Below are 13,656 nucleotides of genomic sequence, written 5' to 3' on the forward strand. Positions count from 1 at the left end.
GATAAAATGTACTACAGTTCTAAGGAAATGTTGTGTCAGATTCCTCTATTTGTCCACAGATTGAAAGTAAATTTGTTTCATTTTGTTCAACTTCTCTTCAAAGCCTATGGCCTTGGGGAAAGTGGTGGTGGGAGAGAATTTAGAAGTGAAAATAAAACCAAAACCAAAACCTACCAAAGCATAAAGGCAAAGTACAGACAGTTTCAGTTGAAGGAACAGATCAACTTGCATTGAAACTCCTAGATCCTACTATCAATTTAACTAAAATTAAGAATCTACAATTATATTCATATAATACTTAAGTATGAGCCTTAAAAAATTAAATAGGACAGTTCCTTCACTCAAAAAGTTCATATTCCAGTAATTAATACATTATCTTCTATCCCTTAAATATTGTCTATCATCTCAGCTAAATATAGAAAGTTGCACACTCCTTCGTTCTCGAAGACCATGATATCTGGGAGGTGAGGCCATAACATGCATATGATTTGGATGTGTGGAAGGGGGTGCTGTGCAAGCAAAGTCATCAGCCTCACTTTCTCCTCTGAAGCCATTTGGGTCTAATGGCCAGATATGAATCCAGGACAACTGGAGAAAACCCTGGATGCAAGGCAATCAGGTTTAAATGACTTGCCCAAGGTCACACAACTAACTAGTTAAACCAGAAATCAAATAAAGAGACAAATAACAAAGAAAAAAAATTAAATTTCATTAGTAGAGAGGAGTAAATGATATGTCACAATTGACTAGAGGTATGAAAGCTCAGGGGAGGGAAAATAATGGCTAAAGTCATTCATGTGAAAGTCATTCTCCTCCCATTCAACCTTTTATACTTTTCTGAAGAAAAAAAACTTCACCTAGATTTGTCTCAGTTTTTCCTCTCAAAGGATCATAGATTTGGGGCTGAAAGGGTCCTTCAAAGTCATCTAATCCAACAAGGGAGGAATCTGAGGCTCAGAGAAGTTGGGATTTGATTTTGTGTCAATCATTCATGGAGTCAAGTGGCAGAATCAGGATCTGACTCCTCACCCAGCACTTTTCCACTGGACTTTTTAACTAACCCACAAGTAGATTGATAATTTAAATTATTTCCTCAGTACTGAGAGCAGGTTTGTGCTCATCCACTGACTCATTCATTCACTCATTACCTCATTCACCATTCCAGTGGTGAATAAACTTGTCTACTTTGAAAGACAACAGACTGGTAGCTGATTGCAAAGTATGTGGTATAGAACAAAGGGGAGTAAAATGGCCAACAAGGAATATAAATCTACAACCCTGCATAATGAGTTCAGTGCTCTTACCAGAAGATTTTTAATTCATCAAATAAGAAATCATTGGTAGAGGATCTGGTTTATGTCTTTATCTCTTTATAAGTCAATTCCTAAACAAACCATTTTTTAAAAAGGAAAAAACCCTTTGACTTTAATTAATGACACTTTAATCAGGACTGAAATCAAGACATAGAAATTTCATTGAAGTCTAAAGCATAGTTTACAAGACAGTCACAATTAAAGAACTTATTCTGTAGATATCTGAGAAAGGAACATTTATCTAATACTACTCCATTAAGTTCTATGATTTAGCCAAAATTTGGGAAACAGGAAGAAAAAGTCTGAAGGGAATGGAAGTTGGAGGGTTGAGAAGGGATAGTACCCTAAAAAAAAAAAATCAATGGAAGCAGAAAAATGTACTTTCCTCCACATGTGAATTTCTGTAATCAATCAACCAACCAAGAGAGTCTACTATGTACCAGGCACTATGCATACAAATATAAAGAATGAAACAAATCCCTACCCTCAGGGGATTTAACAATCTAACAAGGGAGCCAATAAGTATATGCATTCACATACGTGTATATATACACATGCATGCATACACACATATATACATATACATACATGCATATATATATATATATATATATATATAAAACAAAGAATAAATAAAAGTAGTCAAATATAAGATAACCGAAGGTGGAGGTTCCTAGCAACTGAGGGATCAGGAAAAGTAATGCTTGAGTTTATTTTTTTTTAGATTTTTTTTCAAGGAAATGGGGTTAAGTGGCTTACCCAAGGCCACATGCTAAATAATTATTAAGTGTCTGAGGTTGGATCTGAACCCAGGTACTCCTGACTCAAAGGCTGGTGCTCTATCCACTGTGCCACCTAGCTGCCCTATGCTTGAGTCTATCTTAAAGGAAGACAGGAATTCTATGATCAGGAAAGAGTCCATTTCAGGCAAGAGAGTCAGCCAGTGCAAAGATATAAGACAGGAAATGGGGCAGTATGAAGAACAGGGTGCAACCAGATCATTCTGGGGGAGAGGGAAGAAGGGAAAAATACATCTAGAATGTTCCCAGTTTTCTAAACTGAATAAAGTTCTATTGTATTACCTTACATCAATGTATTTTTTAAACCACAAAATATTGCTTTTCCCCTAAAGCAGCTCAAAGGATAAATCATAAATATATTAGTTAAAGCCAAAGGAAGGAAAAAGAAAAGGATAAATCATAAATATATTACTTAAAGCCAAAGGAAGGAAAAAGAAAAGATAAAGTAAAAAAAAAAACAAACAACCTTACAACTGAGGAAGTCAATTGCACTAAGGTATGACCCTGATTCATCATTAAAGATTTCTGGATTATCAAAGAACAGAAACAATGTGAAAACCAACAAACCAAAAAAACCCCAAAACAAAACCCTTGAAAAAGAAGAGATTTATTTATTAAGCCAAGTTTTTCATGCAGAGAAAGGTTTCTAGAACACAGGCCAACTAACATGGTAGATCAAAATTCTTTATGCAGGTGGTATGGGAAAACTCTTCCTATTGTCTTTTCTAGACTGAGATAATAGTTTATATTCAGTGTTAATGTTATGAAAATTGTTTCTAGGGGTGGCTAGGTGTCGCAGTGGATATATTGAGCACCGGGCCTGAAGTCAGGAGTACCTGAGTTCAGATCCAGCCTCAGACACTTAATAATTACCTAGCTGTGTGGCCTTGGGCAAGCCACTTAAGCCCATTTGCCTCACAAAAACCTAAAAAAACCCTTTCTTTTAAAGTACAATATACTATTTCTGTTAAATGGCATTTTTTGAATGACACAGAACCAGTTAAACAAGAAAATAAGAGAGAAATAATAAAAAAATTAAAAGTCTCTTAAGAGTCAATAGAGCTGTTTTAACCATCTGGTCAAATTAAATGTTTAGAATGGTTTTGGGCAAGTGTCATGATCATCTTGTACTAGATACTATTTCTGTTCAACAAAAATACAGAGAGTCAAATGGTAAACTTTTATTCCAAAGTGGATGATATTCAGGTGATATAAAGTCAGATGCCAACAAAACTGCAGAGTTAGTAGAGACCTTGACTACTGGTTAAATAAGCAAAGGATTTTAATTTCTTAAGTTTTCTAATATTAAACTACATGTTCATGAGAAATTGAAAAATTGTATATCAATAATTCTAAAAAATAACAAGTATTACAGCAGGAATCAATGTTTAAAGCCTACTTAAAAAAGTGGGCATGACCTAGAAGGAAGCTTAAGACTTAACATTTAGTAAAGTTAATACTCTTCACATGAGATAAAAATATCTACATTGCTTCTCTCTCACAAAACTGATAGAATCAAATGAGATGACACACAAAACATTGTTAACCACAAGGTTTTATAATATTGGCACTGATTTGGTTATGCTCCTTTTTTAATAGTTATCTATTCATTTATTCTGAATTTTACAATTTTCCCCCTAATCCCGCTTCCCTCCCCCTCCCCCCCACAGACAGCAGTCTGTTAGTCTTACATTGTTTCCATGGTATACACTGATCTAAACTGAAGAGAGAAATCATATCCGTAAGGAAGAAACAGAACATATAAGAGATAGCAAAATTATATAAGATGATAAAGGATGTTTTTTTTTTTAAAATTAAAGACAATAGTCTCTGGTCTTTGTTCAAACTCCACAATTCTTTCTCTGGATACAGATGGTATTCTCTATTGCAGATACTCCAAAATTGTACCTGATTGTTGCACTGATGGAATGAGCAAGTCCATTAAGATTGATCATCACCCCATGTTGCTGTTAGGGTGTAAAATGTTCTTCTGGTTCTGCTCATCTCATGCAGAAGTAGTTCATGCAAATCCTTCCAGGCTTCCCTGAATTCCCATCCCTCCTGGTTTCTAATAGAATATTAGTGTTCCATCACATACATATACCAGTTTTTTTAAGCCATTTCCCAATTGATGGACATCCCCTTGATTTCCAATTGTTTGCCACAACAAAACAGAAATGCTATGAATGTTTTTGTACAAGTGATGTTTTTACCCTTTTTCATAATCTCTTTAGGGTATAGACCCAGTAGTGCTATTACTGGATCAAAGGGTATACACATTGTTTCCCTTTGGGCATAATTCCAAATTGCTCTCCAGAAAGGTTGGCTGACTTCATAGCTCCACCAATGCTCCTTGTTCTTAATGTTATCACCTGGATTTGAATGCATTTCTTGTTATTATACTTGTATGACACAAAGACTTATGAACAGGAAGAAGGAAATGAGACCTTTTCTAGTTTTAGTTAAGATTACCATCCAAATACTATATAACAATCTTGAAATTGTTAGGTGCTATCATGTGGTAGCCCAAAAAACATTCAGAATTTTTGTGCCTCGAGGTTTACTTGTGATAGAACACCTTTCTTCTAAGAATACCCCTTCCTTAGGTCCTGTTCTCTTCCATAATTTCCTTTGTTGGATTGGAAACCTCCATACTTCAGGCCTAAGAGTGGTGAAGTGCTGCTTCTCTAGCCAATAAGCTTCCTGCTCATGACATCATTATTTTCAAAAACAATCCGATGTGCTCTGAGACTGCCCTTCATCCTACAAAACCCATGGTCTTTTCAGGTAGTAATATTGCTCCTCTTGACTTGCCCAGAGCTTCATTCATGAGAGCCAGCTTAATTAAGAGGATAATATTTTTGTATCCCCTTTCTGGGCTTAGGAAGTATTAGAGGCTGCAGATACTCAATAAATGTTTCTTGATTGAACAATTGCTGTGACTGGTTCTGAAGATTTATGTAAGGGGCTGCATTTGTTTTGAAGGTCAAGTGTCAGTTGTTGTCAGGTAATAAAACCTCTTTAATCCCATCCCTCAGTTTCTCCACAATTTGAAAATAATCCCAACTGTTTGTTACCTATGGGACCATGAGAAAAATACTTAATTTCTCTGAGCCGAAGTTGACACATTTGTAAAATGAAGAGGGCTGGACTGAAGATTAAGGGTTCTTAATCTTTTTTATCTCATGGACCCTCCCCTACCCCCACCCTTTTGGCAATATGAAGTCTGATTCCTTCTTAGGACAACGTTTTTTTAAGTGGTTGAAATAAATAAGGGGCAGCCAGGTAGCGTAGTAGGTAAGAGCACAGGTTTGGGAATCAGAAGGACCCGAGTTTAAATCCAGTCTCAGACACTTAATAATTACCTAGCTGTGTGATCTTGGGCAAGTCAAAAAAAAAAAAATGAAATACTAAAAATTTCAGTTGGGAGATTGGTGAAAATCAAGATGTACTTTTCCTCCATCCAATTTAGGACCCTCAATTCCAATCTATTTAGACCTCCCACCCCAAACTATCCATAGAACCTTTGAGAAGTGGGTCTTTGGACCCTAGGTTAACACCTGAAGGGTGCTAGATGATATGTTGTAGAGTGATCTCAATTTTATACAGGCTGAGTTAACTCAGTTAACACTCGGAGTAGAAAGGACCATTCTTAGTAATAAAACAGGTTTGATTTTTCTTGCTGAAGACATAAAGGGACCAGCTGATAATCAGAAACTGATGTCTGAAGTTTCAGCAAATATCCTTTGCCCCTTGGGAAAAATACCCTTTTGACCTTACAAACTGTGTAGTCTTCTAATCCTTTTTAAATAAAGTCATTTCATTGCAATTTATGGTCCACTAGTGCCTCACTGTATTCTAATCTTGAGTTTGTGTCACCGGCCTGGTTGGAGTTGGGCCTATTCCAAAATAACCTCAATCCTTTCTAGTTCTAAATGAGTGATATGACCCAACTCCTGCAAAGAACTAGATCAGTAGTGTCAAACCTAAACAGAAAGAGTGAGTGAGTGAGTGAGTGTGTGTGTGTGTGTGTGTGCGCGCCCGCCCGCACGCCCGCACTAAACTGTACCTAAGGATCCTGGTGGGTTGCATAACCTAGAAAAATCACATCTTAATATTATCTGTGTTTTTCTATATTCTTGTTAAAATATTTTCCAATTACATTTTAATCTGGATCAGATACTCTGAGTACCAGATGCCTCTGGACTAGAACATAGAGAGGTTTGGCACTTAGAACCCTTTGAAACCCCACACTAATTTTGAGAGTCAGAGAATGTGGTTCAAATTCCAGGTCTGACATTAATTTCCCATGTGAACTTAAGCAAATTTCCTAACATTTATGGGTCATGGTTTCTTTATCTGTAAAATAAGGGGGCTTGGCGGGGGGGGGGGGGTACAGGCCTTTTAAGATCCCCTTCACCTCTAGTTAACTGCTGATTCTTTTTTTAAAAATTTATTTTGGGGGCAGCTAGGTGGCTCAGTGCACAGAGCACCGGCCCTGGAGTCAGGAGTACCTGAGTTCAAAACCGACCTCAGACACTTTAATAATTACCTAGCTGTGTGGCCTTGGGCAAGCCACTTAAACCCATTTGCCTTGCAAAAACCTAAAAAAAATCTGTAAGTAGAGTAACCTTGCTCTGAGGAAAATATTAAATAAAGGACACAGGAAATGTGGGAAAATTCAAGTAGTAAATAGTAAACTATAATATTTAACAAGCACTGCCCTCACAACAATATATTAAGTAAACAGTGCATATCTTCATTTTATACAGAAAGATCAAGTGACTTGCTTAGCCAGCTACTAAGTTCTGAAGCAACAATTTGAACACAGGATTTCTGTTTCTAAATATATGTTCACTTACATTATACCATATTCTCTAAAAGTCTTAACTTATTTTTAATTGTTGTTCAACTTTCCCCCCCCAGTTTTTCAGTCTTGTCCAACTCTTAATTACTCTATCTGGGGTTTTCTTGACCTTACAAACTGTGGAGTCTTTTAATCCTTTTTGCAATTTATAGTCTATTAGTGCCTTCACTCCATCTCCAGTTCATTTTACAGATAAGAAAACTGAGGCCAATAAATTTAAATGACTTTCCCAGAATGGAGACAAAGCTACTAAGTGCTGAAGGTGAGTCCTCCTAATTCCAAGCCAGGCAATCTATCCACTCTACCATCTAGTTGGCTCTTCTAATACATTAGTAATAGCTTAATTTTTATAGCTGATTTTCATGAACTGTTTCAAGAGATGGTTTAATGACTTGTGGCATGAAATATTATTTATAATAAATAACCTAGGAATTGACTTTCCTTAAAAAAAAATCCAATTTGTCTTATGCCTCTCCTCTTTGTTCCCCCTTAATCTAGTCATTTAGGTAACAAGTTATTTGTTGACAGAATGAGATCAACTAGGGGCAGCTGAATGGCACAGTAGATAGCCCTGTAGTCAGGAGGATTCAAGTTCAAATCTGACTTCAGATACTTAATAATTACCTAGCTGTGTGACCTTGGGCAAGTCACTTAACCCCATTGTCTTGCCAAAAAAAAAAAAGAACGAGAAGTGTAGTAAGTCAGAATATGACTTGACTAAACTCAATATCTGGAGAGTAAAATGGCAAATCACTTCAGTATCTTTGCTGAAAAAAATCCCATGAACAGGACAACAATGTTAAGGAAGATGAACAAACCCTTTCATATCAGAAGGTGTTCAATACAATACAGGAGAGTAGAGGGCAACTGCAAGTAGCTCCAGAACTAATGAAGTGTCTGGGTCAAAGGCTAAAAGGAAATTCTGCTGCAACAGATACATCTGGTGATAAAAGGAAAGTCCAGTGTTGTAAAGATATAGAGTCATGGAAACAACAAACATGAACTTGAACAGACTTCAAGAAATGATGGAGGATAGAAGGGCCCATGGTCTAGGGTAGAGGCAGAGAATATCAGGCAGGCTATATAAGGTCAGAGAAATCATTTGAGTGGGACTTGAAATTCAATAAATCCAAGAGCTTTTGAGGGCTGAATTAAATGTTTGACCCAATATAGCTGGCTATTTTTAAGTTGATAATTTTGTATGGTTGGTAAATGATGTTATAAATATCCAAATGGCCCTTGGCAGAAAACAGGTCCCTCACTCCTGGTCTATGGGGTAACAAAGAATCAAATACAACTGAACAACAAAAACCCTCAATAACAGCTTCTAACTACCATTAACATTTCAGTTTTAAATTCATTTTTATTTTCAGCACTCAATTTCTTTCCACCTTCCCCAAAGAGGGGGAAAAAACACACAACTGGTTACCCATATCAAGTAAAACCAATCCCCGCACTGGTTATGCCCCCCCAAAAAAGTCTTATTCTATACTCAGACCGTTACCTCTCATGTTTCAAAATGAGTTCTCTGAAAGTGTGACAAGTCATTGTTTTGCTCAAGTTCCTAAGTGTTTCAAAGTTGCTTGTCTTTTACAATATCATGTTACTGCATTAAGTGTTCTGCTTAGCACTTTGCAACAATTCATTAGTTTCCCCTGGTTTCTCAGTAATCACCCCCTTCATTTCTTTTAGCATAATAGTATTCTATCACATTCACATAGAATAACTAGTTTGCCTATATCCCCCAACTGATGAATATTCCCTCAGTTTCCAATTCTTTGCCATCTTGAAAAGACATATAGGTCCTTTTGTTCTTTTTTTTTATCTCTTTGAAGGTATAGATCTAGTAGTGATATTGCTAGGTGAAAATGTATGTAGAGTTTTAATAGCTTTTCTGGCACAACAAAAATTTTCTAAGGAATTGTGATAAACAATTATTCTGATAGGTCAAAAACCTAATGTTCAATGCTAAATCATGGAAGAAGTGAATGCAGTGACATTACATTACATCTCCTTTGCTGAGCTAGATTTGGAAGGGAAAAGATTTCCATAATTAATGAAAAAGGGGTACACAAAAATAGTCATCATTTCAACCCAAAGAAATGAATTAATGGATTCCAATAACCTTTCCAAGAAAGACAACTGCTGTGAAAGTCAAATTCATTTATTATCTACAAAAAAAACACAAGATCTTCCCTTAAAAAGATCCTCTTAGAATTCCTGTCCCCCAGTCATCCACAGGGGACCAACTTCAGTGAAGAGGCCTACCATTCCTGTCATTACTAACAACTTTCAATAATCTTCAACTGCCAGAGTAGGAAAACCAGCCTAGCCAAAGCGACAAGGTGCCAAGTAAAGTCACTGCTAAACACCACAATCACCACCATCAGGCAGTATAGCACCTACTTTGCAAGGTGCTGAGCACTAAATGAGGTAATATTTGTAAAGTGCTTAACACATAACCTAGAACATGGTAGGGACTTAATAAATCCTTAATTTCTCCCTTATTTTCCCTCCAATCAACAAGAGAGTCCAAACAAAACTAAGTGCCACTTGCTGCATCTTTGCTGTGTTTGGGATAAACTTATTTTAATATTTCAAGCCATTAAGGTGCCTCATTTCATTGTAACACAACCCTCAGTTTTGGAGTTAGAGCCAATACTGGTCCTGTTACCAGACCAACCTAGAAATCATCATCCAGGTGAAACAAATTCTGCAAAGCCTTCTATCCTTGTCACCATCCATACCAATTATCAACCAACTCAAGAGCACTGAGTACAGTAGAAATAGATTTGGCATAAATAATAGAAATGACAGTAAAGAAAATATATCACTATCTGCCTTGCCACAGTACAGTGAACAACACCATGCCTTTTCATCTGCCCTTCAGCTGAAACTTCCCATAAGTGTTATCTCTCCCTGTAAGAATTAATCTCTTAGGAGTAAGGATTGTTTTTCTATTTGCATCCCTAGTGTTTAACACTGTGTTCTGTATATAGTAAGTGTTCAATAAATGCTTTTTCATTGACACAAAGATGCCTCTGATCCACCATGTGTTTTGAGTTATTTTAGTTATTTCTTAAGTAGTCTTGTCTGTCTACTATCAGGGGTTCTAATCTGGGGTCTGCCAGCTTTTTAAAAAATAATTTGGGGGGGGGCTAGGTGGTGCAGTGATAGAGCATTGGCCCTGGAGTCAGGAGTACCTGAGTTCAAATCCAGCCTCACACACTTAGTAATTACCTAGCTGTGTGGCCTTGGGCAAGCCACTTAACCCCACTGCCTTGCAAAAAAAAAAAAAAAAATTTGTTGACTATTTCAATATAATTAGTTTTCTTTATAGTCCCTACGCATTTTATGCATTTAAAAACATTCTAAGAAGTGATCCACAAATTTTTATCAGTGTTAAAAGGTTCCAAATAACACTAAAAAAAGTTAAGATCCATTATCCACTTGCTTTAACTTCATATATACTCTTTATGATCAAGAACATACATAACTAATAGGATCTAAGAGTGTAAAACATTAACAGAACAGTGAAGACTGAAAAAAAAATGACCCTGAAATCATTAGTACTCTGAAATAAAATGTACAAAATCAAATAAAAATAAGTTCTAGAAAATATATTATTTTTCCTATATCAGCTAAACAGGTGTAACTTTACATTACAGAAATAGCCAAACAAAAATACTAAAGAGGTAGGAAATAATGACTTAGGCTCACCTTGTGACCTCGATAATCAACATTTTAGTTCTCCATATTTTAATTTTAAATGATAATATTTGTCTAAGAATTTTAGAAACCTGATTGAAGGGTATTTTAAATATTAAGCTGTCCATGAAGCTTGCTGTGATCAATTCAAAATAATCTGGCCTCTATCTAAACTCTCAGAATTTACTGTCATTACCTAATGCTGTAGTTATGTATAGACCCATATGCCTTATCTCCTATAAGATTGCATATGAAGAGATACCCACTATTTTCCAGTAGGACTCTCCTTTGACTTGGCTAGGATCCAAAGCCAAATAGATCAATATGTTATTTCAGCTGTTCTAAGTGAAGGACATAAGCTTCACAGCCATCACTATTTACTATTAAGTGTTCACATTAATATACAGCACTAAACATTTATTATCTACACAAAAATAATCCAGGAAATTAGGAGCCTGGAAAACATTTTTTTTACTACTATTCCTCTGTTTTCCCCTGGCAATCTATCAACTCTTTCCATGTATTTATGATTATGATATATAGGAAGTGGTGCACTGGAAAAGGAGCTATATTTAGGGGCTGACTATAAACTATGACTTCAGGCAATTTTTTCAAGCTAAAGGTGTATATATCTAAAGTTTCCATACAAGAAGTCCCCACCAAATAGGAATATTTGTACTACCTACAGCACTGAGCTGTTGTAAGGAAAATCCACTATAAACTGTACTGCACTGAGTTATTATATATACCATTTTGTATATGAGGCTCTCAATAAATATTTGATTACTAATGAGTGAAAAACCACTAGCATTATTTATTAATAATTAAACGTTACCTTCAAACCTGTCAAGAAATCTGTTTTGGGGTGGCTAGGTGGTGCAGTGGATAGAGCACCGGCCCTGGAGTCAGGAATACCTGAGTTCAAATCCAGCCTCAGACACTTAATAATGACCTAGCTGTGTGGCCTTGGGCAAGCCACTTAACCCCATTGCCTTACAAAAACCTTAAAAAAAAATCTGTTTTAGCAGCCTATGTAAGCATACCCAAACAACATGCAAAAATACTGTCTTGAGAAACTTTGAGCAATTATGCTTTTAGTTTTCCTAATCATATTATTACTACTCGATGAGAACCTTAGGAAAATTCTAATGAAGACTGCTGATATTCAGCAAAAATATCTTATTGGTTCTAATACTGTTGTTTGAAGTTCAAACTCATTTCCATTCACATACAAATACATTCTAAACAATTTCACCTGGAAATATTCTGATGTAGGGGTGGCTAGGTGGTGTAGTGGATAGAGCACCGGCCCTGGAGTCAGGAGTACCTGAGTTCAAATCAGGCCTCAGACACTTAATAATGACCTAGCTGTGTGGCCTTGGGCAAGCCACTTAACCCCATTGCCTTGCAAAAAAAAAAAAACCTAAAAAAAATTCTGATGTAGAGGGGCCTTAGTAGTCATAAATCATCTTTACCATCACTACGGAGGCTTACAGTAAAATGGTGTGACTATATGGGTAAGTCATTTATTGTCTCTACCTGTGTGTTGCACCATTCTTTCTTTAAATTTAAAGAGGAATTCACCAGAATATGTATGAATATATGCGGTGAGAGGATAAGTGAAATTAAGTAGCAAAAACTTGTGTCCAGACTAGGTTGACAACCTTAACTTGATTCAGAACAACAGATAGTTTAAAACTTTTTCCTCTCAGCAAAGAGATTTTGGACAGAAATGGGGATCTCATTGTAAGGAGGTAAGGGGCAGGCTCCGGAGGAAAAGTGAGTAAGGTAATTAAGAACATCATGAAACTTAAAAACGATGGGGTTCAAGTCTAGATTTAGTCACTGAGTTCCTGACTCAGAGCGAGTCATTTAATCCCAGACTATTCCGAAAAGCCGCTGTAACGCATAAGGGATTCCCGGGGTGGGGCGCGGGGAAGGAGGTTCCCGAAGTCAATGAAATGGGGGGAGGAGGGAGAGAAGGAATCCTTTTCCACACATCATCTTCTCTGAGCCTCGAAGCCTCCCTCAAGTCTAGTTTTGCGGACATTACTGTTTACATACGCTGGTTTTCTCCGTTCTATCTGTGCCAACATCCCAACTCGGGGGCCATAAGCCCGTGTGTCCGGCAGTGTGTGGGCCGTGTGGTTGCTCGCCCCAACCTGCACACGCGCGCACACACGGGGCACACGCACACGCGGGGCACACGCACACACACGGGGCACACGCACACGCGGGGCACACACTTCTCCCTGCCCGCGCCCCGGGCCGCTCGCTGCCGGACGATCCTCCGGACTTGCCGGGGCGCGGCTCCGGCCGCATCCTTCGCTCTCTGGCTCCGCCACCTGTGGCGGCCCCCGTGCCCGGGCCTCGGCTCGCCGCCCCGGCCGCCCGGGCGCTTCTCTCTTCCCGCCCTCCCCAAGGACCCGGATCGGGGCCTCCCGGCCGCCCCCTCTGACCCGGCCTCGGGGCGAGGGCAGGGGGCGGCCCCGGGCCCTGCAGGGCCAGGGGTCCCGGCGGGCCGGCAGGGGGTCGGGGCAGGCTTACCAGGCCGGCGGGGGCTGGCGAGGCCGCGGGAGGGGCAGGGGCGCCTCGGACGGGCCGTCGGTTACCGGGGCCGCCGCCGCCGCACTCGGACCGGTTCGCCTCACGCGCGCACGCACCACCCAACCGGAAGTGGGCGCGCGCGCCGCCCCCGCCCGCGGGACCGGCTGGGTCCGGACCAATCCTCGGAGAGCCCGCCCCCGCCGCCCGGCCTCCTCGCGCGGCCATTGGCCCGACGGACGCGCAGCCCCGATTGGCTGGAAAGCGCCACGTCCCCACGAGCCCGCGGAGTGGCGTGGACCCGCTTCCCGCCCAACCGACGCCTCTGGAGGCCGTTGCTGCCCGCGGGGGGCCGCGCGTGCCTGGCCCCGGAGCCCCCTCTGCCCACCGCCGACGGCCCCGCGCCCGCACCTCGTCCCGCGTG

General features: G+C 39.3%; 1 protein-coding gene across 2 annotated transcripts in view; it reads right to left on the reverse strand.

Annotated features, from left to right (window-relative positions):
- Nucleotides 1–13,402, reverse strand: part of CALU (calumenin) — a 30,179-nt gene extending 16,777 nt beyond the window's left edge. Inside the window, exon 1 of one of the 2 annotated variants that reach the window (XM_074193753.1) lies at nt 13,236–13,402. The gene's annotated coding sequence lies outside the window, so the exon portion shown is untranslated. The remainder of the gene's footprint in view (nt 1–13,235) is intronic. The other variant, XM_074193752.1, reaches the window with a different exon arrangement.
- Between the last annotated feature and the right edge of the window lie 254 nt (nt 13,403–13,656).

This window comes from Macrotis lagotis, chromosome 7, assembly GCF_037893015.1.
Source record: "Macrotis lagotis isolate mMagLag1 chromosome 7, bilby.v1.9.chrom.fasta, whole genome shotgun sequence".
NCBI classification, from domain to species: Eukaryota; Metazoa; Chordata; class Mammalia; order Peramelemorphia; family Peramelidae; genus Macrotis; species Macrotis lagotis.